This window comes from Sebastes umbrosus, chromosome 19, assembly GCF_015220745.1.
Source record: "Sebastes umbrosus isolate fSebUmb1 chromosome 19, fSebUmb1.pri, whole genome shotgun sequence".
NCBI classification, from domain to species: domain Eukaryota; kingdom Metazoa; phylum Chordata; class Actinopteri; order Perciformes; family Sebastidae; genus Sebastes; species Sebastes umbrosus.
In genome coordinates this window covers 3826273-3851368 of record NC_051287.1, presented here as the reverse complement: position 1 = coordinate 3851368, position 25096 = coordinate 3826273, and the positions used below count along the sequence as shown (strand labels likewise).

The following is a 25096-nucleotide window of genomic DNA, read 5'->3' as shown; positions in this document are numbered from 1 at the left end:
TGCTCAGCGTGGTACACTGTGACTCACTGCAGCTAAAGCATGCTATACCGTACCATACCTGACCTCCACAGCTACAGTCACAGTTAAATATGTCTCCTGAGAGGTCATGTAATTCCAGCTGTGCGTTGCTACATTTAGAAAGACAAATGATCAGCCAGCTACTCGTGTACTTTAAAATACTAATCTATATACAGTTGGAGCAAGCACAGTAGTGTGTGATATACATCTCAACATGAAATAGGCGCGCTCTGGCTGCTCTGTCAAACCGGCCAGCCATGTGTGAACATTTTTTGCAGGCCTGCACTGTAAGACAAGTAATTATACGCGGCAGTCCAGGAGGCCGCCGTCATTACGCACCTGGTGCATTTACAGCGCCGATAGCGTGTTAGCATCGTGTTGTTTACTCCACAATCAACAATCTAACAACAGGGGGACAAAACACAAGCTTTAAATAAACATTAGGATGATTTAAGTCTGTGCAACACGTTACTAAATCTGACTGGTTTAGGATGAGGATGAGTCTTCTTTTTTAGCTTTGCAAGACGCCACACATAACGCCGTTAGATCTCCTCACCTCGTGATCGCTGCAATGAATCCCTTTAAAATCACAATCAAAGTGCAGTTAGAGGAGACCTGCTGTCACTTCAATTAAAATGTGCAAATAAAAACCGCTAAAGAAATAAATTTAAAGCAAACTTGTGAAATACCAAAATCCACATTTTGCATAAATTTGAAAGCAAATATTTTCCTAATCATGTGTACAAAGTTTGTAATGAATTGTGTATTGGCTCCACCAGCACGGCACGGATGCACACACACACATGCCACATTACATGCACACACACACGCACACACATGGACACGCACAGAGGCAGCAGAATTGAATGCGATAGGGAAGTGAAAAATGATTAACCCGGGGTCAGCTCTCAGCCTCAATCTCGGCAGCGCTCAAAGAACATCCTCGCCTGATTTACACTCGTCATGTTCCACAGCACACATTTGCATATATTTATTAAATTCACCACGCGTTTGGAGAATAAAATATAACAGGGTGGAGGGGGTGGCAGCGTGAGGGAAGGAGTGGAGGAGGGGAATGAGGGAGGGGGTTATTTAAAGGAGGCGTGTTTCTGATAGATTTGCCTTTCATTCATATTCATTTGCTCTCTCTCTCTTTCTCTCCCTCCCTCTCTCTCCGTCTCTGTGTTTTGTTCATTAGCATGGAGGTCAGCGCAGGCATCAGATGTGACTGCTTAACGCTTTAGGGAAAACATTGCTGTTGGTCAGCCTATTGAATTGACCTTGTTATCGTTGTGACAGACTGTGTTATTTATCAGTTAGTTAGATAAGCCAGCATGGAGGATGGTGATAGTCCACCGCACGGAGAATGAGTCTCGATAGTGAATCTGCGGTGACAAACACGGCCCCGGGGTGTTTTCACACGTGCTCGCAGTTATCTTGGAGAGCGCCAAAAAAGTGATGCGAGGACAAAATGAGTTGTCTTTGAGGAGGACTAAAAATCATTTTCTCAACTTTAATGACGTCTCTACTTGTCTTTAATATTTCTAGCAGTGTGGTCGACTGCAATATGTTAACAACTACTGGATGGATCGTCTTTAAGTAGGTTCAGATATTAATATTATATCACTTTGGTGATCCCGTAACTTTTTATAGCGGCAATTTGTCAAATTTTTTGCTTTAGGGTTGGGCAGTATAATAAAATATATCATCAAAACAACATAAAAATATCCATCATATATGTATTTTTCTATAGTTTCTATCGCGATACAAGCTAAGTCTATATTTATTTATTTTTTCTCTATAATTTCACAATTTAAAAATGAGAAAATACTTTTTATTTGTCAGGCATTTAATTCACACAGGAGTATACAGAAATAGGCTTTACCATGTGGTTATTTAATATGGACTGTTTATTAATTAAATTACCAGAAAACATGCTATATCATGACATATATGGTTATCGTGATATGAAATGACTGACATCGGGATAGAAGATTTTGGCCATATCGCCCAGCCGTACTTTGATTTATAAACAAATACCTGCAAAACGAATGACATCCCCATCAGCCTCTGTGTTTACTGTTCATTAGCAGATGTTAACATGCTAATATGCTGAACTTAGATGGTGAACGTTAGGGACTAAGTACGGTCTCAGAGAGACACTAGCATGGTCAGTCTTATTTCTTTTCTTATCTTTATTTAAATTAGAATTAAAGCACAATATCTAACGATGCTGATCAAGTTTAAATGTAGTCCTTCTAGGCCTATGCTGTTTCCTCTTCCACTCCTTGCACCGGAGAACAATGCAAGTCGACACCATTGCGAATAACACGGTTTTGTAAACAAACAGACATTGTCTACAAAGTTTTTCGTGCTCTAGCAAGCCGAAATAATGGAAAACACCTCACCGCCAATATTTAGACATGCTGGAAGCTCAAGTCAAGGCCGAGGGGAGCGGCCTGGGAGTGATGTTAAGATAAGATAAGATATACTTTTATTGTCCCCGTGGGGAAATTTTTCCTGGACTCCGTCCAACTGCAGTTACAAACACTAAATTAAAACAGCATAGACAACAATAATAAACAATTCCACATCAGACAGGGAAACAGTTTCACAGAAACAGATGTTCCAACACATACACAGTCCATGTACATAATGGCATATACTATCACACACACTATCACACACACCATGGCAGGTATTGCACCGGTAGTGCACTGCACCGTCTACCGCGTTGCCCATATTGCACAGACAATAGTCCAATATTACACATATGCAACATATTACACTGTCCCAGTTTAACATATTGCACTGTCCCAACCCAACATGTTTCCGGCGATGAGCCCAGTGCATTCTGGGTGTTGTAGATTTTCTACCTTTTGAGCGAAAGACAATATCACACAGCTCTTTTTTCTCTGTTTTCTCTGGTCATGTAGCACCAATTTCCAAAATATTTGCTCCTTTGTACTGCATAGACAGCCTAGTTTTATGACTCCAGAGGTATATTTGATGTTATATCTCACAGGTGCTTTATTCTATCTTTCGAATTTTTCATGACTTTGTCAATCAATTTGTTCCTAATGACTTCACATAATTGTTTTCTGTTTCTGTTGTAATTAGTGTTTTATTAAATACTAATATATTGGTGTCTATGCAGTCATTTTGAAGGAGACAGACACCGATACAGCAGACCCACGTCTTCATGTGCTCTGTCTGTATTTGTTTTACACAAATTAACTCACTTTCTTAAAATAATAACCTGTTTTGTTTTCTTCAGATGACATTAATTACATAACTAATAATATTTTGAGAAGAACGGTTGTTAGTTTATTCAGCTAATAGTCCTTGTATGTTAAATATGTTGGTAGGATGAGGGTTAAAACACCAGCAAACAAGATGTGTCTCATTTAGTGTAGAAATAGGTCGGCTCATTTAATTAGTAAATAGCTCCCTCCCACTCCCTCTGCAGACCTCGAGGTAATTAGCATCAACTTCTCCCTTTTTCTATTTAATTCTCAGATTTTCCTTGTTTCCAGGGTTTCAGAGTCGGACAGTTAATGCTGACAAAACATGCTGATTAATCACCCCGAGTTCACCTAAAAAGTTGAAACCGGCCAAGTGTGAAACCATCCTTAAACCCCCCCCCTCCTCCCCCCTCCTCATGCTCTCTATCCCATCTGATCCCCCTCACACCAGCTGATGTGAGCAGCCGTGGCAGGTGAGATCAATAGGGCTGAAACCTGTCCAGAGCTTTAATCCATCAGTGGTGAGCCGGGAGAAGAGACAGGGCAAGGAAGCCATCACTCACACACACAGAGCCGAGCCCCTTTCTGCTCCAGCCGGCTAAATGGCCATCTGGAGAAAATTGTCAATCAGTAAAGTTCCCTTTTTTTCAGTCAAATGTGTCTCTATACTTTGATTCTGTTTGGTGGGTTATGAAGCTTTCCCATAATATCGCCTTGCTTACAGTATCACAATATATCGAATCATTACCCCAGTATCATGATACGTATCGTATTGCCAGATTCTTGTCCATCCAAACCGGGTTACCGACTGCGCGCATTTTTTTATTTTTATTTTACGAATCTCGCCAAAGTGTGGCCTAGAGCTCTGCATTTTGAACTAGGGATGCACCGATACCACTTTTCTTCAGACCGAGTACAAGTACTTATATTTGGGTACTAGCCGATACCGAGTACCAATACGAGTATTTCTCTGTCCCTCGTTAGCGACACATGGCAGGCTGGGGAGTCCCGCATATGAGGTGGTGCGCCGTGACCGCCTATAGGTCGGCTTGGAAAGGCTCGGGCGAAGGTGCTTCCCGGGGCCGTGGCCAAAGTGTCACCGTGGCGGACTGTCCTTAGTGGGCCCCAACCGCGTCGTGCCCCCAGGGCGGGGCTCGGCCCACGTGAAAGGCGCCAGGGGTCTGTGGCGATATCTGCAACCCAGCCGACCAGTCTTGAAACACGGACCAAGGAGTCAGAGGGTGCAAGCAAAACCCTGTGGCGCAATGAAAGTGAGGGCTGGCGCGCGCCGGCTGAGGTGGGATCCCGGCTCCTGGGTCGGGCGCACCACCGGCCCGTCTCGCCCGCACCGTCTAGGAGGTGGAGCGTGAGCGCGTGGACCCAAAAGATGGTGACGAGAGGTTAACGTCACGCTGCCGTAAAGTGGTATCGGTGCCGTTGTACCGTTTTGCAAGTACGAGTACACAGTATCGAACCCGATACCCGATCCCTATTTTTAATTATTTTAATACAGGTAGTCGTGCGGCTGTGAACATGTAATAATAATTTCAGTTCCGAGTCAAGACAGCAATAAGTTTCCTCTGAGGAAAACTCTCTCCAGGATTCCCAGACTGTCAGTGCGTCATGATGACGGGGGGAGTCCTGTGATTAAAGGGGCTGAAACTAGTGAATGTAATTGTCACAGCCTCTAATGCAGCCACCTATAATGTATGCTAATGCGTTCTTTCTGGTCCCACCTTGTGCCCAAGTGTGCCACAGGTGCGCCGAGGGAGCCTGGCCACGAAATTACCAAAAGTGCACTTGGCACGCTTCCGACGCCCTTGGCAAGACGCACCTGACTGCGATCTGGCCGCGCCGCTGGGTTCACGGAAAATAAGAGCCGGCGGTGTCCCCTTCTGTGCACAGAGCAGACACTAACCACCGACGTGTGGAGGTAAAGAGATAAAAAACCAACACTCTGTCTGTGCATAGAAAGCAGTGACAGCTGCTGTTTGTGGGCACAGACAGGATGGACATCTGAAACATGACGCAGTGTTAATAACATGTTTAATAAAACACCACATATGAAGTGGTAATCAGCCCGGAGGTGTGGAGTCCGTATGGGAATGTTTTCAGTTTTGATGAGTCAGCAGTAGCTTAGCTTGTTGCAGGTTTAAATATCCTCCATCATATTGATCATATTGATCATATTTATCCTGCTGTCAGATTATTTCCAATAGTACTGCTGTACATCTGTCAGCAACATGAATATGCACATAAGCTTTCACGTGTACACACGTCACCTTTGCTGAAAATATACTCCCATGCACATGCATATGCAGTATATATACATGTATGTAGATATATGCACATACAAATACTGTACATTTACACACAGGATATGTACATAATGTATATACCCAAACACACATGCAATATATGTATTCACATACATGTATAGACAATATCATTCTTTGCGTATACATATACTGTACATGTACTTCCAGGTTGCTTCCGGGCTCAGTTTTAAAGCTAGAAGAAGATACTGACATCATATGAAACTACAAAAACTAATGAATCCATTGGTACCAACCATGTCATACTAGCTTGTCGTGAAGGAGGTTCAATAACGCTCCAAACTTACCTCCAATTTTGGCGAGGACAAACTGGCATGGCCATTTTCAAAGGGATCCCTTGACCTCTGACCTCAAGATATGTGAATGAAAACTCTGAGATGAACAGAGTGAAAACTGTATCTTATTAGATAAAAAAGAGATGTTGAGAAACGGCACAAGTTTGCAGTTGAAAATAGGTAATAAATGTCTTACCGCAATATCGCCAAAATGTTTAAAATCACAATAAGATCATGTGACTTGAGATAGTATTAATTTATGTTTCTGCTTATAAAATGGTCTACATGTAAAATATATGCAAGTACATGTACAGTATATTCTTGTGTATATATGTAAATAGACATGTACATGTGTGTGAATAAGCAGAACAAACAGACCACACTGAAACAAACAAATAAAAACCAAAACATTGGAGCAACTCCACCGCTCTGGTGGCCGACTGCCAGGCAGCCTGCCTCCCTGGAAGGCCCCTGTCTGATGCCGAGTAAAACAATTGGCAAGAGGGATGTGAATCCCTCTCTCTCTCTCTCTCTCTCTCTTTCTCTTCCTCTCTCCCCTAAACACACACTCACACACACATGGAGAGGTAGTGATGGCAGAGGACCAGCAGCCTATGCCAGTAGGCGTAGTGGGACTGCTGGGCATGCTGGGACCAGCCTCAGGAGTTAAGACTCGCTGAACTACAGCTGCAACCAACCCAGCCGTCGCCAGAGCAAGAGAGAGTGGCCATGGGATACATGCTCCGACACACCGCTACAGATACACTGACAGACATACGCTCGCCTCCGCCATCACACACACACACACACACACACAAAGGCGTCTGTCTGGTCCCGTGATATGTGTCTCAGCTGTGCCAGCGTCGCCGCCCCCCCTCAGGCCTGGACCTCCCGCGTATGCCACCCCTCTCCACCCTCTTCTCCCTCCTCCTCCTCCTCTGCTCCTCCCTGCCGGTAGCCTTTGTGGGCTAATTAGCGGTGAAATTGGTGAATTGCAGGCTCGGGCACACACACACACACACACACACACACACACACACACACACACACACACACACACACACACACACACACACACACACGCACACACATACAGTCGTTGAATTGCAGGCTCAGGCACAGCAGTGCAGACACTTCAGCATAGCCAAGCGCCACTTCAGCCGCTGAAAAGCCTCTGAAATGGGGCACACAACACAAAGACAGGATTGGAGAGGAGAAGAAAGGAAATTGGGGAAGAGAAGGAGAGAAAGAGTGTAAGTGGAGAAGGAGGAATATATTTTCTCCAGATTTCCTATTTACACTTGAAACGTGCTCCTACTGTACTTACAGAAGTTTTTAAAATATTCTTTTTCCGTCTTGTGGTCCAGGCTCGCCGTTAGTTTTAAGGTTTAGCCGACACTCACCTGTGTGTCATCAGCTTTTAGTGGAGAAGTAGTGGGGCAGCTAAGCTAAAAATATTCATAACAACAGTGCATTTTGTATTAAAAGCAAAAAATTTTACTGCTAATGAAAAGTGAAATGCACCGATGGAAAGCTGAAGATCTTGCTGTTCTAGAGGTTGTCATTCTATCATGAATGAAGGCAAGGCGGTGAAGTTTGACCCTGATGTGGCCATGCTCCTTTTATTTGGTTTTCATGCTTTTTCTCAGATTAAAAGCTTTAAAAAGCACCCTTACAATTTTTTAAAAAGATTTAAAAGATGATATAATCAGCTTGAACACACCTTGGAAATAATCAAGGCTCATAAAATAAGTTTTCTGCAACATTTAGGAATATTTAGCGCTAGGGACTCGTACACCATTTTTCGGGTCCTATCGCACGCGCTCACGCTCCGCCTCCCCGACGGTGCGGGCGAGACGGGCCGGTGGTGCGCCCGACCTACCTGGCGCGCGCTTGCCCTCACTTTCATTGTACCACGGGGTTTTGCTTGCACCCTCTGACTCGCGCGTGCGTTAGACTCCTTGATCCGTGTTTCAAGACGGGTGGGGTGGACTGCAGACATCGACCCCTGGCGCCTTTTACGTGGGCCGAGCCCCGCCCTGGGGGCACGACGCGGTTGAGGCGCACTAAGGACAGTCCGCCCCGGTGACACTTTGTCCACGGCCCCGGGAAGCACCAAAATTGCAGCTCCCCGATATCTATATCTTTTCATAACATAAAAACCTACGCCTGTGCCGAATTTGTTGCTTTTATCGCAAAATGCACAGTTGTTATGCTTCACTGGCGCGCTAAAGGAATCACTGAGCGTCTCTCTCTTTGATAGAGTGAGAGTGAAAGAGAGCTTCCAGTCTCTAATGATTTCTGTGATGGACGACACTCATTCCATCATCCCCTCCGTCCCACCCACACCCCATAAATTAACTCTCATATTAACAGGCTGTATTAAAACCATGCAACGTGTTAGGGCTCTCATTTAAGATTAATAAGTGGTAATTATGGAGGGAGGGAATCTGATGAGGAAATAAGGGAGGTTGGAAAAGGAGTCCACTGCTAAAAAATGAAAAGAATAAAAGTGTGAAAGAGTTTCTCTGAGGCATCACTGCACCGCTTTCTATGTGTCTTTTAAATATAGAAAATAATCAACAAAACATGGAGAGAAGTAATTTGAAGAAGCACAGTTTCATCCCGCAGATGTTGTGATTGAATATTAATATAGTCACAGAGACGACATGGCTTCCCAGCTGAGCATGAAATAAGGAAAGTGGGTGGATGACAGAAGGACACATACATGGTTGTATTTGCGTGATGCTCGCCACAGGCGCAGAATTAATATCTGAAAGGACAACAAACAATTTAACAATAAATGAATCCTTATTCTTCACCCTGCACAGTCCGCTCATTGAATACTTTCTAGATAACTGTCTTCATAAACCTTCATCTTTCTGTCTTTTCCACCAGCTCATGAAGGATTATTACGCTTTATTACAACTTGGTTCTTATTTTCCTCATTTTGACCATCGTTCGTATCGTTAATATCACTAAGATAATGAAGGAAACACAAGAAGTCAGATGATCAGACAGGTTGAAAGCAACCTTTTGGGAAGAGAACGACCAAGGTGAACTTTAAAGTTATTACCAAAAACTGTCTGTTGTAAACGAGCCTCCATACTGGTTCCGGTTTGAAAGCTGGGAGCAGCAGCCAACGGCGGGAAAGCGTTCGTCCAATCAGGAGCCGAGTGCCTTGTTTCTAGGGACAGCACACCAAGCGTCCAATGCTGGGAAGCGTCGCGTCCCTCGCGATAAAAACCGCCCCTGTGGACACGTACCATGAGTGCATTTTTATCATAGCAGATAAGAATGAATTTATTGTCAAAACTTTTAACATAAAACACAAGATCCAATAAAACACAGTTATCCTTTTAACGTTTGCTTAAAGCTAAAGAATCCAGCTGTAACTATTGAGCCTTTTTAAAGAATGAAACCAAATATTTGTGACTTCTTGAGATTAATTTAAAAGAACATATTGTTCTCTGATTGGAGTAAAATAGCTGGATGAGATTTGCTTCTTCTGTCCAGTGCAGCGTCGGTGTGTTTGTGCAGTAAATAGATTTAACATTAGATTGTACATGTTGGTCAGAGCATGTGCATTGCCACAGAATACACATAAACATGGACGTAAATGTGAGTCCCAGAAAGGCATCATCTTCACAGCCTTTAACCACTTTAAAGTCCTTGTGCTCTGATAAAAGAAGCCGAGCGGCGTTGTCTGCTGAGCTGTCCTACTCATCCTTCTCTGGCCCTCCAGTCCCCCGGGGACACATTAGTCTCTTAATGCTTTGTCATCACCACAGGTTAATGGACCTCACAGCAGTCTGTTAAAAACAGTCCTAATCAATACACACTGTGTGCACAAAGTGGATAAGGTCCAAAAATAGAATGACTGGACTTTTTTTTAATGTATTTTTTTTTTTTTAACAGTGATGGTGATGAGGTGTAAGTTTTAGTGACTGCTGGGTAGAAATAATTACAGGAGGTGAAGACTGAGACCGTTCACCATCTATTCAGGCCGGATTCTGCACTTCACCGTCATTTCTTAAACATCATTATGACAATAAAGACACATATGAAATGCTAAGAATTAAATTTACTTAAGCATATACTTAAGTGCAACTGCATCAGTAATGGAAGAAATATTCAGATCCTTTACTTAAGTAAAAGCACTAATACCACACTGTGAAAATACTCCACTACTAGTCAACGTCATGCATTCAAAACCTTACTTAAAGGTCCAGTGTGTAACATTTCGGGGGATCTATTGGCAGAAATGGAAGATAACATAAATAACTATGTTTTCATTAATGTATAATCACCTGAAACGAAGACTCATTGTGAGTGTGTTCCAATCCGCGTACTTCCAGAAGTACACTTCAATGTAGTGCTCTTTGTGCACTCTGTACTCACTTGAGTAGTGCATAAATTTCAGCGGGGTAGGGTCGTCTCAAATTGAATACTCTGCGGCGCACTGACCGGAAATGACGATTGCAACATTTGACCGCGGCTCGCTACCCGCCAAAATATCTTCTGAAAAAAAATGAAAGCAGAGTGGAAACTACGTTTCCAACGTCGTCGCCTACGCCTACGATGTGTCCTCCTGTTGGCTGAAAATGCACCGGTATATTTACGTATTGTATTGTATTGTTGTATTCTGTTATCTACGTCTGTTTGAATAGTGGTCGTGGCTCCGCCCCTTCAGCTACGTAGCCAAGATGGCGACAGTTGAGTGTGGAAAGTGTCCAGCGTTCCACACTCAACGATCTGACCGTTTTGAGTACAACATCCGGGTACTTTGAGTGCACTGCATTTTGCCGTACTTCCCAGTGTGAACGCACTTATGCACTCAAAATAGTAAGTGTAAGTACAGAAGTACGCCGATTGGAACACACTGCATGTTTTCGTTAGCTTAGAATGAACCTTTCATATCTGCATAGGGAGCAGGTCCTCTTCACGGAGTCCTCTTCTTGTTGCTCTGCCATGTTTCTACAGTAGCCCAGAACGGACAAACCAAACACCGCCTCTAGAGACACACTTTCATGTTTTTACGTTACCTGAAGGCCACCGTAGTTCTCCGACACGCTTGGAAAGGGAAGAGTGAGCTGAAGTTGGTTGCAATCTGCAACCACACCACTAGATGCCACTAAATCCTACACACTGCTCCTTTAAGTAAAAGCATGTATCAACAAAATGTACTTCCCTTTTTTTGTGCATCACCATTTATCTGAAACAAATTCCCAGAAAACTGCAGGTGTGCTGCAACTCCCAGCTCTTTGAAATCAAGGCTAAAGACTTTTCTGTTTGCTGCTGCCTTTTTATTAAATCAAATATTTATTACACTACACTATAACTTTTATTATTGTATTTTATACCTGTCTTGTTATCAATTTTATTTTAGCTTGTTTTAATTTTCCATTAAATGGAAATACTCAAGTAAAGTACAAGTACCTTGATTTTGTACTTGAGTAAATTAACTTTACAATGAACTACATCACACACCTGTGAACGCCGGCCCTACGTCTGTCCTGGCAGGCATCATCTGGTGAGGTTTATTATAGGGAGCTTGGTTTTCTCTTACTGTGATGTGGATGCATTGTGAATGTGAAGCTGATAGAGAAAACTTGAAGGTGCTGGAAAATCAGGATGACTGAAATATGGGAGCAAATAAGGGAAATCATAAATATGAAATCAGGATTACAGAAATGAAAATGTAAGAGGAAAGGCAGCAGTTGTTTCGATGGTGCAACTCAGTGTATTTTTATCATCACATGTTTTGGCAATAGTGTTCAGGGTCCCTCTGATTGGTTCATTACAAGCAAGAAACATAAAGTAGAGAGTGGCGAGGGAAACGCTATATATATACTGAAGCATCTGCGTCCTAGTTAGCACCTCCAAGAAGTCAAACTCATCAAGCAAAGCGAGGTTGTTGGGGGACAATCAACACAGTCCAAACAGTGAGTAAACAAGCTAACACTTGTACGAGCAAGACACAGCAAGGACCACTCCTCCACACACACACACACACACACACACACACACACACACCTCCAGCCCTCCTTACATCATTATTTCTTTCTTCTTCTCCTTCTCCATCTCCAGCAGAGCGAGTCTCTAGTCTGGTTCCGAGTGTCTGGCACCTTTTGCCCAAATCTGGCTCCGAGTGGGGGGCTGAGCCGAGAGGGGTAACGCAGGAGAAATAAAGGAAGGAAGGAGCAAGGAGGCAGGAAGACAAGGTGTTAACACCCTTTTCAACACCAGAGCCCCCTCGCACAAACCGAGCAGAGGGAACCGTCTAATTGTAAGGTGTGTGTGTGCTCATATGTGTGTATAATAGTGTGTGTGTGAGGCTCTCTAGCTGTGATTATTTCTTTCGCTGCAAGGCAAAGCAGATTTAATGCAAGCGTTTCTTTATTGTATTTGATAGCTTTTTACTATAACACAGCTCGCTCGTTGTTTACTCTCAAATATTTAATAACTATAATAAATAGTCCTGCTAAGTGTTGTTTTTTTTCATCTCATCTTCAGCTAAAATAAGTTTCTTCTTCCATTTTTTCCTCTTTGTCTGCCTCCCCCCTTTCTTTCTTTGTCTTTGTTTCATTTCCCTCTTTTGTGTCTGCTGGTATTCTGCTCTTTCACCTCCATCCAATATACTCAGACAATCTCTTTATTTCTCATTAGTGCGTTTTGACAGTTAATGAGTGGGACTACTGTGTGTGTGTGTGTGTGTGTGTGTGTTTTTGTGTGAGACTACAGCACAAGAGAGAGAAAGTGAAGGAGGGAGACGGAGAGAGAGAGCGGTGGAGAGAGAGAGATAGAGGATGGGGGTGAAATTCATGTTGATAAATCATGTGGTCAGTAGCACAGGCCTATGTTTATCTCCCGCTGTCAGTGGAGTATGGGGCCTGAGATACCGCTCACACATTCAAACACACACACACACACACACACATCAACAAGGACGACAGAGGAGCGTTGGTACCTGAGATTTCTTGCTTTTCCTCTTCCCTCTGTCCTCCTCCTCCTCCTCCTCCTCCTCCTTCTCCTCCATCAGGGTGGATGTGGAGGTCAGAGATAGAGCCAGCCTCCTCTTCCCTGTTTTGCTTTGTCCGACCCCCCCGAATCCATCAGTCAGCTGTTTGTGCTGATTACTGGTTGACTAATAGACTTTAGTCTCTCCCCCTTTCTCCCCTTTTTTTTCTCTAGTTAAGAACATTTGTAATAGGGCTGGAGCAATATGATGATATATTATATAAAAATGTCAATCGTGTATATTTTTCCATATCGTTTATAGAGGTAAGAAAATATCTTACCTCTTAAATTAACCTCCGCCGTCTAGCGGGCTCAGTTTTAAAGCTAGAGTAAAGTTACCAGCATCACATACAAATATAAAACCTAAGGAATCCATTGGTACCAACCATGTCATACTAGCTTGTGACATAGGAGCATAAATAACGCTCCAAAGTTACGCTCAATTTTGGCAAGAAAAAACTGGCATGCTGATTTTCACAGGGGTCCCTTGACCTCTGACCTGCAGATATGTGAATGAAAATGGGTTCTATGGGTACCCACGAGTCTCCTCTTTACAGACATGCCCACTTTATGATAATCACATGCAGTTTGGGGCAAAAAGCAGTATACATTTGTGGTTTTTGCCTATTCTAAAATGGTGTATTTTTGGTGTGTTCTTTATATTATTACAGTTGATAACAACAAGCAAAATTATCATATTTTTCTGCTCTAAAATGCGTCGTATACTCGTGTCGGAAAACAATACAGCTTTGCTTTTTGTGAAATTTTATAAGCCTGTGATCTGAAAACTGGATGAAAACATGCTGGTTGTCGCAGGTGTTCAGGATTCAGTTGCTATGATTCTAACAAAGGTCATGTTGTTGCTACACACACTGTTGTGTGTTAAAAAAAATATGTCTATAAAGATGGAGATGAGATGTTTTAGGTGGAAGAATTTTACAACTTGTATTAGTCAGTAGACAGATACTCTAACATATTCACGACATTTAGTGTTCCCAAAACGCATTTTTCTTAAAGCAATACATTAAATTTAATGATTTCAGCAAATAAATTCTAGTCTAATGCAGATTGACTGATCATCATTTGAGAATGATGCATTCAGATATGATACTGAATGCTGCTTGTTCTGCAGAGAAGAATGACCTGATCCTCTTAATATTATACAGATTCATTTTATTTTTATATGTGCAACGCCACTAAAGCAGAAATGTACTTATGTAGGTGAGATTTCTTACTACTTTAGCACAACGTTTTTAAAAGTACAAGCGTATGAAATATCCTTGCTGCCATAGCAACTCAAAATATGATGGATTTTATACAGTTGATTTATAAAAGTTGCAACACACTCAATATAATGTAGTCTGAATGCACTGCCTCATATAAACGTCTGCTGTTTCTCTGCAGCCAGATGCAGTTATAGTTATTATGTAGTTAGTTATGTATATACAGTATATGCTCCATTAAGTCCAGAAAGCAAAGTGAATGGTGGGATCATCATCATCATTGTGGCGTACTCGGTACTATACTCCAATGTGTTATGTAATGTTGATAGTGGAGTATTTTCTGTGTGTGCTGCTGACTACGATGCACGACATGGACGGCTCTCTCTGCACTTAATAAGATGTTATTCCATCGTTATAGTTATTCTGTACACAAGTGTCACACGTCTCACCGTGTGCTCATTGTTCATGTACCAGCCACTGCGCATTATGCAGAGAGTGTGCATTTACATATGTATGTGTGCGTGTGTGTGTGTGTGTGTGTGATGACACATGCCCTTAAGTGTGTGTGTGCTCTCGCACTTGTGTTTGACAGTTGGGAGTGTCGCCGTGACATCGTGGCCTCCGTGAAAAAGACGTGAGCCGCAATGTATGTGTACATGCGTGCCTGTGAGTGTGTGTGTGTGTGTGTGTGTGTGTGTGTGTGTGTGTGTGTGTGTGTGTGTGTGTGTATTCTGCAACAGGCCGGTGGGAAGAGAGACAGATTGCGTTTTAACAGCCATCGCTGTCATCTCCAACAGCTGTCCTCTTCCCATTCTCTATTCAGAGGGCCTGTGTTTGCATTGTCTCCCTCATGACCTCCCTTCAAAGACCTTCCGAAGAGAGAGAGAGAGAGAGAGGGGAGTAGAGGGAGGGAGAGAATAAAAAAAGGAAAAAGTGAGACAGACCATTGGACGGTGGAGAAAAAAAATAACGAAAAATGCAAATGGAGGCACAAAAAAAAAGGCGATGTAAGGAAGAGGAGTGAATGGAGAGAGGCTGATGCCATGACAGAGGGAACATTAGATGCCCCAGAACTGTCTCCCATCTCTTCTGCCATCCCTCTCAATTTCTTCCTCCCCTCCCCTCCGCTCTAAATGTACTGTAGCTGCCTCTCCTCTCCCTCCCTTCTTATTACAACTCCACAGCCGCCCTCTCCACCTCCCACCAACCCTTTACACCCCTTCCTCCCGTCTTGTATCTCTCCTCCCGCTCTGCTTCTTCCTCTACCTCTCCATCACCCCTCCTCCTCCTCCTCCGCCACCGCCACCACCGCTGCCCCGTCTCTCTCCCATGTTGTCTCTTATCAGGTAGAGGAGAGATAAGGCCGCTATCTCGCCGTGCCAGGGCTTTGACATGACGCTTTAATGCATAATAAGTTCACTCATCTTTTAATCAATGCGGCCAAATGATGAATTTCTGAAGGGTTAACAGTCAGTCATTGGCAGGTTTTGAGCTAAAAACACAGAGATAAGGTCTGCCTCCGAATCAGACGGCACAGCGTTGGATTTTTGCACAGACAAATATGCAAATCAGATGTACGTACAGTCGCTGTCAAGATTCCTAGCAGACCTCAGGAGCATTGTCTCTGTCTCAGCGTTTTCCGAACACATCCACTGACATTTTTCTATTAGCCGCTTCGCCTTAAATCTCTCATGAAGTAGCTGTTTGCGATGTTGTTGTCAGATCTGAATGTGTTCTCCGTTTAATCTCCGTTTTGAGACAACGTATTCATTCCTCCGGTCCGAGATTAAAATCACAGATCTCTGACACATCTGTTCAGCTACAGCTTTATTAGTTTTATTATTATTACTCAAGGAAATTTGTCAAACTGCAAAAGATATTTTCTTTACTTTAAAAACATGTTTAAAAATATGCTATTTTTTTAAATGGGAATTTGGTAGAATGAGGCATTTTAAGCACCTCACAGTATTTGACTGGATCATTGAGCTGCCTTATCAAATACAGATATAATCACACAATCGTGAGACGATTAGAGGACGTCAGGAAGTCAAACTGAAATTAAAATGATTTTTTTCCCACTTGCCATTAGAAGCTGAGACTTTTTCTTTTATTTGCACACACATAAAAAAACTTAATAAAATCCAGATAATGAAAACAATAAAAATGTGACAGGAGAGGTAAAAAAAAACGCAGACTTATGCAACACATCTCCCCTCAACATCAGGAGAAAAACAAACCAAGCTAACATAACCTTTGTGATTTCAACACGGTTAAACAACATTTCCTTTTAGCCACACAACGTACTGTTGAGAAAGATTGTTCCATTTAGCTACAGATGTCAATGGGATGTTTTCCTACTTCTCGAACAGGTTTCAGTTTCACTTTGGCTCTTTCATTTGCGAGAGCGGGCACTAAAAATAGTTTGTTATACTACTTCAGTTCAAACTGTGGATGTAAATGGACACAACGCCACCACTCGGCCTTTCTGCCAGGTTGCAACATCTCTCTAACAGCCAGCAGGGGGCGACTCCTCTGGTTTCTAAGAAGAAGTTTGATTGTATAGAAGTCTATGAGAAAATGAGTCTACTTCTCACTTGATTTATTACCTCAGTAAACATTGTAAACATGAGTTTATGGTCTCAATCGCTAGTTTCAAGTCTTCTTCAATACAGCATGATGTTCATTTAGTAAATTATGGTCCCATTTAGAGTCAAATAGACCATAAAGCAGAGGATGCTTTAGGGCGGGGCTACCTTATGATTGACAGGTTGCTGTCCGGTCTGGCAGTTGTCCGTGTTTTCTTCTTAGAACTTTAATCCTTTCACAGTGTGTTTTCAGTTCATGAAAGTTAAAGGGACTGTTTGTAAGATTCAGAAATGCTTGTTAACAGCGACACCTGTGGCCGTTAAGTCAACGAAAGTCAGCGTCCTGTTGCTCGCGCTTCGAAATCGGCCTACTGCGATTTTCAAATCATAGGAGGTGCAATATTTGTAAAAACTGAAATGTATGTCAAAACAGCATTTTAAATGAAATGTTGTGGTCCTGGCCTACACATCATATTCTACAGACTTAAGAAAACATCTTTGTTTGGTACAGATCTCTGCAAAAAATCACACCATATTCATATTAATAAGTTCATCATTCCCTCCAATATTGCAAATCATATCAAAATTGCAATATCAGTCGAAATAATCAGGATTAGATATTTTTTCTAAATCGTGCAGCCCTAAAAAAACCACTTTCCCCATAGACCACCATCATAAAAGAGACGTCTGTAAAACTGTTGACTCCTTCAGCTGCAAACAACATCAGTTATTACTGAATTTTTAATCCATAGCTAAACACCTTTTTTTTTGTCAAAAATGGTTTATGGAAAAATATGCACACTTTAGTTTATATTTCCTTGCACAAGAAGTGAGGAGAATTCAAATTCCAGTCAGACTTGAACTAGTTCCTGGACCACATTCAGGTGGATTTGAACTGATCCCAGACCAGACAGCTTTCCCTCCAAACCACCCACTCTGCCTTTCACTCCTCCAACCCTTCTCTACTTTTTAACATCCCCTCCTTCCTCCCTCGTCCGCTCTCCAGTCACCCATTCAGCCTCCCAGAAACCCCCCTCTCTTCCTCTTGATGGTTAGTTCATGGGTCACCCGGGTGACAGGGCCTGAGTCGGGAGATAAGAAGAGGCCAGAATGGCATTACTACACCCCGACACTCTGAGGGGTGACGCCGGGGCGACAGCTGGATGGAGAGATGGGACGGAGGGGGGATTGAGCGGGAAGGTGGGGGCTAATCTGCCATCGTTTGAAGTAATAATACATTAGTGATAATCATCGCTACATGCAGAGAGAGAGAAGAAGGACACACACATACACATATGGGTGCTGCACACAAAGACAGAGGCAGGACCAACAAACAGAAATACAGCTGGTTCTTCCTCTCTCTCTCTCACTGTAAATCACAGCTCTCTGTACTTCCACCCAGCCGCTGCCCCTCCCTCCAATCCAGTGTGGATATCAGGCTGGTGCAGAAGGGCTCAGCCCAGCTGATAGCAGGTCCTCTGGGGGTTGGGGGTGGAGTGCTGAGGGGTGAGACATGGGTGGGTGGAGGTGGCGGCGACTGTGTGTGTGTGTGTGCGTGGGTTCGGGAGCAGCAGCTCAGGGACTAGGAGGCTTACCCTGCTCCCTCAGATATGGAGGTCAGGGGTTAGGCGGGGCCGGACGGCCGGTGTGCTGCACACAAACACCACCGGCGTGTTTGTGTGTCTGCGGATATATTCCTGACTCTTTGTTTAAAAAGATAATCATAACTAAAAATCTTCATATTCACGTTCTGATCGACGCTCTGCAGGTCGTTGCAGCGTTAGCTCGGCAGACGGGCGTGCGCGCAGGTGTAACAACTCATAAAGAGAAATTGTCCTCTTTTCTTCTTTTTCCCAGAGTGATTGTGGAAATATAATCAATTCAGCGGACACTTCATCTCGTAGCAAAATGGCAATTTGACCCCTGCAGAGAGCGGGTCTGATGTGACAGTGAGTGGTGTATTGTCACAGGTGCAGAAATGCTACCGAACCACATGCCAGCATTAAAAAGAAAGAAAGCAATTTCCTTTGTGTGCCGTCCTCTAGCTTCTTTCCTCTCGCCGGGGTTTGACGACACCGACTCAAGTTTGGCAAAAATTAATGAAGATTTTTGTCTTGTGATTCTTTTTCTGGGTAAAACCGGCTCTGAGACAGAAGATTACTTCCTAATGCTGATTTGTTGTCATAACTTCGCTGGCTGTTTCACTTTTAAACAACAAGTCCTCCAAATTAAACAACAAAACACATTTTGTAATTGGATCTGCCCTCCGGAGCAACACTTTTCATCAGAAGCGTTTTCTGACGAGGCCTCGTTGGCAGGATGCTATTATTTGTTAGCGCCTTCCAAAACCATTACAAATTACAGTTGCAGAAATATCACTGCGGTGGCCACGGTTAGATTTAGACATAAGAAATTACTTTGTAAAGGTTGGGGAACGATGGCACTTTAAAAGGGTAAGACTGGCTCTGTTATATATTTTGTATTGCCTACAAATCCTGTGAAAAGAGGAACTACAACAGTACCTGTGAAACTGCAGTATGGTTAAAGTGAGGGAACGATTGTGGTTATTGTAAACTCTGGTTAAGGTCTGGTTAGGGTTAGGCAACAGAAACACTTGGTTAACATTTGAGTTAATAAAAAGATGTCTGTGATGGGAGGCGAACTCCGGTGTCCTGCGAGAAAGTCGGACTGCCTACACGCCCACGCACCATCCTATAGAGGAACGTGGCGAATGCTTTGTGTGTTCTGCCATCTAGCGCCCCCGCAATTACAAGTTGTAATGACTCTACTGTCTGCTAACAGTATTTACTGGTGTCTTTCAGCCGAGAGTATCCGTTGTTTCTTGTAGTAACTTGTATAAATGGTTTACGTAGATAATAAACATAGATGAGTATGTATTTAATATTGATTAAAGTAAAATTGAAGGCTTCCACGAGGACTTAGTTGCCGTCACTACGAACGTCGCGTTCGCCTGAGAGTCAGTTAACACAGTTAGCAGACACTTTGTACGTGTGTTTGTGATGCCGACTGAATGATGTTTACTTATTAGGTTGCCCTACTTAGAGCAGCTAACGTTATATTTCACAATAACGCCACAATGAGTTTATTTATTCTGTGGGACCACCACAGCCCCAAGACAGTGCCTCAGACCCCCTAACGCCGAAACAAGTAACGTTCGCTACGCCAGCTAAGCAGTGTTAACTTAGCTGACGTTACTTGTTTCATCATGTTAGGATAACGTCAGGCAGCTGAGAACTGCTCAGGTTCTCCCGAAAACTCCTAGACATCGTTGTCAAAAGTAACGATGCATAGAGAGTAAAGGTAAAAAAACGAAATTTCTTCCAGTACCTCCCAGGATTTGTGTATATACTGTACATAAATCATGAAGTGCAGAATAATGCAATAGCAATGTAAATACTAGGAATACTGGACTGGTAAATACTCACTAGAGCACCGAATATGTATTAATCCGCTGCTGAAAATAGTCTCCAATACTGTAAATGCACTATTTTCTTCTGTTTGACTCACATTTACTAAAAACTACAGAGACCAGCTGTTTGAGGAAATGACTGAGAATACTTTAGACTGTGTATTTGTGAGATGTTTTTAAATCTTCAGGAGTAACCGATGTGTTTGGGATGGCACCGAGAAGTCAGAGAGACAGACGAACACATTGTTGGTTTTGGTCTTTTAGTAAAATTTACTGGAGTTTGTTGACAATAAGAAAAATATATAACAACACCAGCCTTATCCTTTTAATAATTTCCATTTCCTCCGCTGCTCTTTCCTTGTTTCCTCCGTTATTTCGTCCCTTTCTTTCTCTCTACATTGTACCATTCTCCCTTCCATCCTTATTCTCTCATTCCTCACAGTTTCTCTCTGATATACCTTTACTACGCTCCTTCTGGCTTCTATAGTTTTTCTAACCTGTCCCCCTTCTCTCTCCCTCTCTCTCTCTCTCTTTCTCTCCCTCTCCCTCTCCCTCTCTCTCTCGCCATTTCAGCTCCTGCATTCTTATCTCTATGTTGCCGTCCTCAGTAATTATTATTATGTGCTGCAGAGATAATTCGAAAGCTGTGAGGAGAGAGAGGAGAAAAAAAGGGATGAAAGAAACAGTGGCTGTGGCTTCCTGGGCTGTGCTTCTCTTATCTGACCTTGGGCAGAGCCACTTATTGTTAGGCAAATCTCATGTGCAGAAAAATGGAGTGAACGGCTGTGAGAGCGAGTGAGGTGGTGGTGGTGGTGATGGTGGTGGTGAGGGGGGTGGTGGGCTGTCGGGAGGGGATTGAGAAGGAAAGGGAGGGAGAGAGAGTGAGGAGGAGATGGATGGAGGTGGAAGGAGAGACGTCAGAAAGCAGCGGGTAGAAGGAGTGTTTTATGGAGCGATTGGGAAAGAACCGAATGGCAAAAAGAGAGGGATAGAGGTGTAAAAATGCACAGAGAGGTAAAAAACAGGCAGACGTATACACAGGCCGTGAGATATGGGAGGAAAAGGGAGGAGGGGGGATGAAAAGAGACAGAACGTGATGACGAAGAGCATGAAAGAAAAGTGGAAAATGAGAAAGACAGAGATGAAATGGAAATATGGAAAGAGAGTGAGAGGGAAGGGGAGTTTAATATGGGTGGGGGGGGGTATCCAATTTTCATTGCCTAGTGAAGTAGACACTTTTGGCTTGTTCAAATAAATCCCTCTGCTGAAGAGGAGTCATATAAAATCAATTCACTTTTGTTTGGGAAGAGAGCATGCTCACATTTGTCTATACTAAATTGTACTTCTTGTATACTTTGATTTGTGCCTTTCTCTTCTCCGTTGACTGCATCCCATTGACTGTGTCTCTCTATAACCTCTCCTTAGTGAATAAATATAATATTAGAATGACATGTGTAGCTGACATTTTCTATACATAAGAGCATTTTCAGTTTTTTCACAAGGAGCGCTCATTGAACCCTTGAATTTCTTTGCATCTCTACAGTGAACGGTTGACTCCATTGTGTGAGTTGCTGCGGGTGACGTTGGAGTTTAATATGTCTGGCCTCGAAGCTGCACAGCGAGCACGTACGCCAGCGAAGGGGGGACCATAAATTCCCATCAGTGGCGTCCAGGCCCACGCGGGGCTGATGTGTGGCCTTTTCCACCGCTGCAGCTCGGCTTCCTTTAATTACAACCCATTCTGCAGGAACAACAGGCTGTCCTTCCACCAGATTTAAAACGACGTGCTCCTAGTAATTAATCGGCCTGCGTGTCCTTCACAAGGTGCAATGTGTGTGTGCGTGTAGGTGTGTGTGTGTGTGTGTCAGTTTTTTATTCAGAAATCATGTAAGAAATAGCCCCCGAAAAATTAGAGGAACACATTATTGGTGTGGTCGGAGGGAATTCTTTCACCACATGATGCAGAGTGTTCAAACATTTCACAACGTAAAGGTTAACGTATCGTTTTCCCCAGTGGTGGAGAAAGCATTCACATCCTTTTACCAAAATAAAAGTAGCAATGCAACACTGTACGAATACTCAAATACAACTATTTTTTGTTGAGTAAAAGTACGTAAATATTTAGGGCTGCAACTAACGATTATTTTCATTGTCGATTTATTATTTTCTCGATTAGTTGTTTGGTCTATAAAATGTCAGAAAATGGTGAAAAAGTGTTTCCCAAAGCTCAAGATGACATCCTCAAATGTCTTGTTTTGTGTACAACTCACAGATATTCAGTTTACTGTCATAGAGGAGGAAAGAAACAAGAAAATATTCACATTTGAGAAGCTGAAATCAGAGGATTTTAACTTTTTTTTTCTTAAAAAATTATTTAAACCGATTAATCAATTATCAAAATAGTTGGCGATTAATTTAATAGTTGACAACTAATCGATTATTTATCAGCAAAATGTAGTTGTGCATTAAAATATCAACGTGAATCTTGAAAACAATACTTCAGAATTGGCTGGCATCATTTTGGGTAGTTTTTCCAATATGGAAAATCAAATATAAAAGTTTATTTTCCAAAATGTCACACTATTCCTTTAAAACTGAATATACATTAATAGTAATATCATCATTGCAGCATGCAGTCAAACAGAAATATTATTATTGCTGCATAGAACATGCAGTTACATGGTTGCCTGTGGAGAGAAAATGCTCTCTCCTGCAGAGAGGGGTAATCCAATCCGGTCTCACGGGAAGGCGTATATATAGCACGACATCACACAGACATTCCACATGTCATGAGGACGCATTTTAGGCTTTTACGCGTGTCAAAACAAAACGTAACATCCGCAGTTAGGTTTAGGCAACAAAACCACTTAGTTAGGTTTAGGAAAAACATCATGGTTGGGATTAAAATACGTATGGAAACAACATAACATAACTATGGAAAACACGTCACAACAACTTGCAAAACAAAACACCAGTCTTGAACACTGGTCTCCAGGTTAAAAGTCATGTGTTTGTTGGACCCATCCACCTCCCCATCCGCCCGCCATAAGCACTTTTTTATTCTACGTCACTAGCTCTGAGCGTGGCGTATTCGTGTTTATATTGCAGTCCAGCACAGGCGCACAGCAGTTTGTGAAATAGTCACAAAATTGAATGTATTGATTTGTGTACATCGACATGAAATTCACATTTATTTCATCATGGTCAGCACGAAATCATGTAATCCATGTAGTCATGAACGGGGAAGTACAAAGAGAGAGAGGTTGGGTTGGGTCAAAAAACTCTGCACTTTTGCCCAGGAGACCGCCGTTCATGTCCCGTGTGAAACCAGAAGTCAGAGTTGATTTATTTGTCATGTAACTTCCGTACTTAAGTTGTGGCACTTCCGGAGTTATTTTAAACCAAACCGCGATCTATTCCTAAACCTAACAAAGTCGTTTTTTAAAAAAAAAAAGAAGACTGGAGCGGAAATTGACACGTGCTTCACGTGTTGCCGGACATTCGTAGGAAAAAGCACAAGAAAGACGTTGTTGAAAGTCGTGCTGAATGTCACTAAAAAGGGAAATTCTTGTCTATGTACATGAATCAAACAGATTCAAGTTCGTGATTATTTCACAAACTGCTGTGAGACTGTGTGGTACAGTCAGTACAGACTACATAGCGTACAAATAACACGCCGAAAGCCTAAACGCTAAATGCCTTGCGTATTATCGTGGCACTCATACGCCTTTCCGTGCGAACGGGCCTGGGTAATCACAACAACCGAACACCTGTGATTGGTCAGACAGTTTACCTGCATGTGGAAAAGGGATCGCTCAGCTGGGTGTCAAAATGCTGATATGAATAACTCTGCTGCCATAATGTGTCGTAACACACAACATATATCATCATCATCATGTAAATGATCACAGTTGTCATCATCATCATCACTGATGCAGTCATCAGCACCGACCTCCCATGACCTCCCACCCTGTGATGGAGGATCTGTCCCCTTCAGACCCCCCCGTGTCCTCTGCTCCTCGTCCCCTCTCTAAAACCACGTCTTCACCCCCCCCTCCTCCTCCTCCTCGTCCTCTCCCTGCGGTCCACCCCTGCCGGCTGCTCAATTCAGCTTCTTTAACCGAGGAACAAACAAACAAAACACCCCGGGGTAATGAGGCCACCTCTGGGAATAGACACGGTGAAAGGAGCCTTGCGTATTGATGTGGGATTGACCTTTTATTGAGAGAAAGCAAAAGAAAAAGGGGAGATGTGGAGAGAAGAGCTCTGATCTGATGGAGTGGATTGAGCCGTCTGCTGCTGCTGGAGTGAAAAAAAGGTGACAAGACAAAACCCTGATCAGTGACTCAGGCAATGAGATAACCACCTTTTGGGGCATTGTGCTCAGAGTGCTGGTCTGGATTTAGCGTGGGCTTTCCCACACTATGAACAGGACCGGACAGTGTGAGTGTGTGAGTGTGTGAAGAGGTGACGCGACCACAGTGACCCGTGGGTGTAGAGCTGTGGTGCCCCTCATCATCTCACATGATCACAGCAGGCTGACGGTTCATTCAGTCACACGCAGCGGGTTCAATGAAGCAATTACACAGCTGACATATAGTTTAGGGCTGCAACTAACTAATTATTTCATTGTCGATTAATCTGTAGATTATTTTTTCAATTAATCGATTAGTTGTTTTGTCTATAAAAAGTCAGAAAATGGTGAAAAATGTTGATCAATCAGTGTTTCCCAAAGTCCAAGATGACGTCCTCAAATGTCTTGTTTTGTCCACAACTCAAAGATATTCAGTTTACTGTCATAGAGGAGTAAAGAAACCAGAAAATATTCACATTTAAGAAGCTGGAATCAGAGGATTTTTAGGATTATTCATTTAAACTAGGGCTGTCAAAGTTTAAGCGATGATAACGCGTTAACACAAATTCATTTTAACGCCACTAATTTCTTTAACATATTAACACAACTT

At 42.8% G+C, this 25096-nt stretch overlaps 1 protein-coding gene across 3 annotated transcripts in view; it reads left to right on the top strand.

Annotated features, from left to right (window-relative positions):
• The window catches only part of lhx5 (LIM homeobox 5), a 79262-nt gene that overhangs the window by 7458 nt on the left and 46708 nt on the right, over positions 1 to 25096 (top strand). For all 3 annotated transcript variants that reach the window (XM_037753651.1, XM_037753648.1, XM_037753649.1), the window contains exon 2: positions 11965 to 12168. The gene's annotated coding sequence lies outside the window, so the exon portion shown is untranslated. The remainder of the gene's footprint in view (positions 1 to 11964; positions 12169 to 25096) is intronic.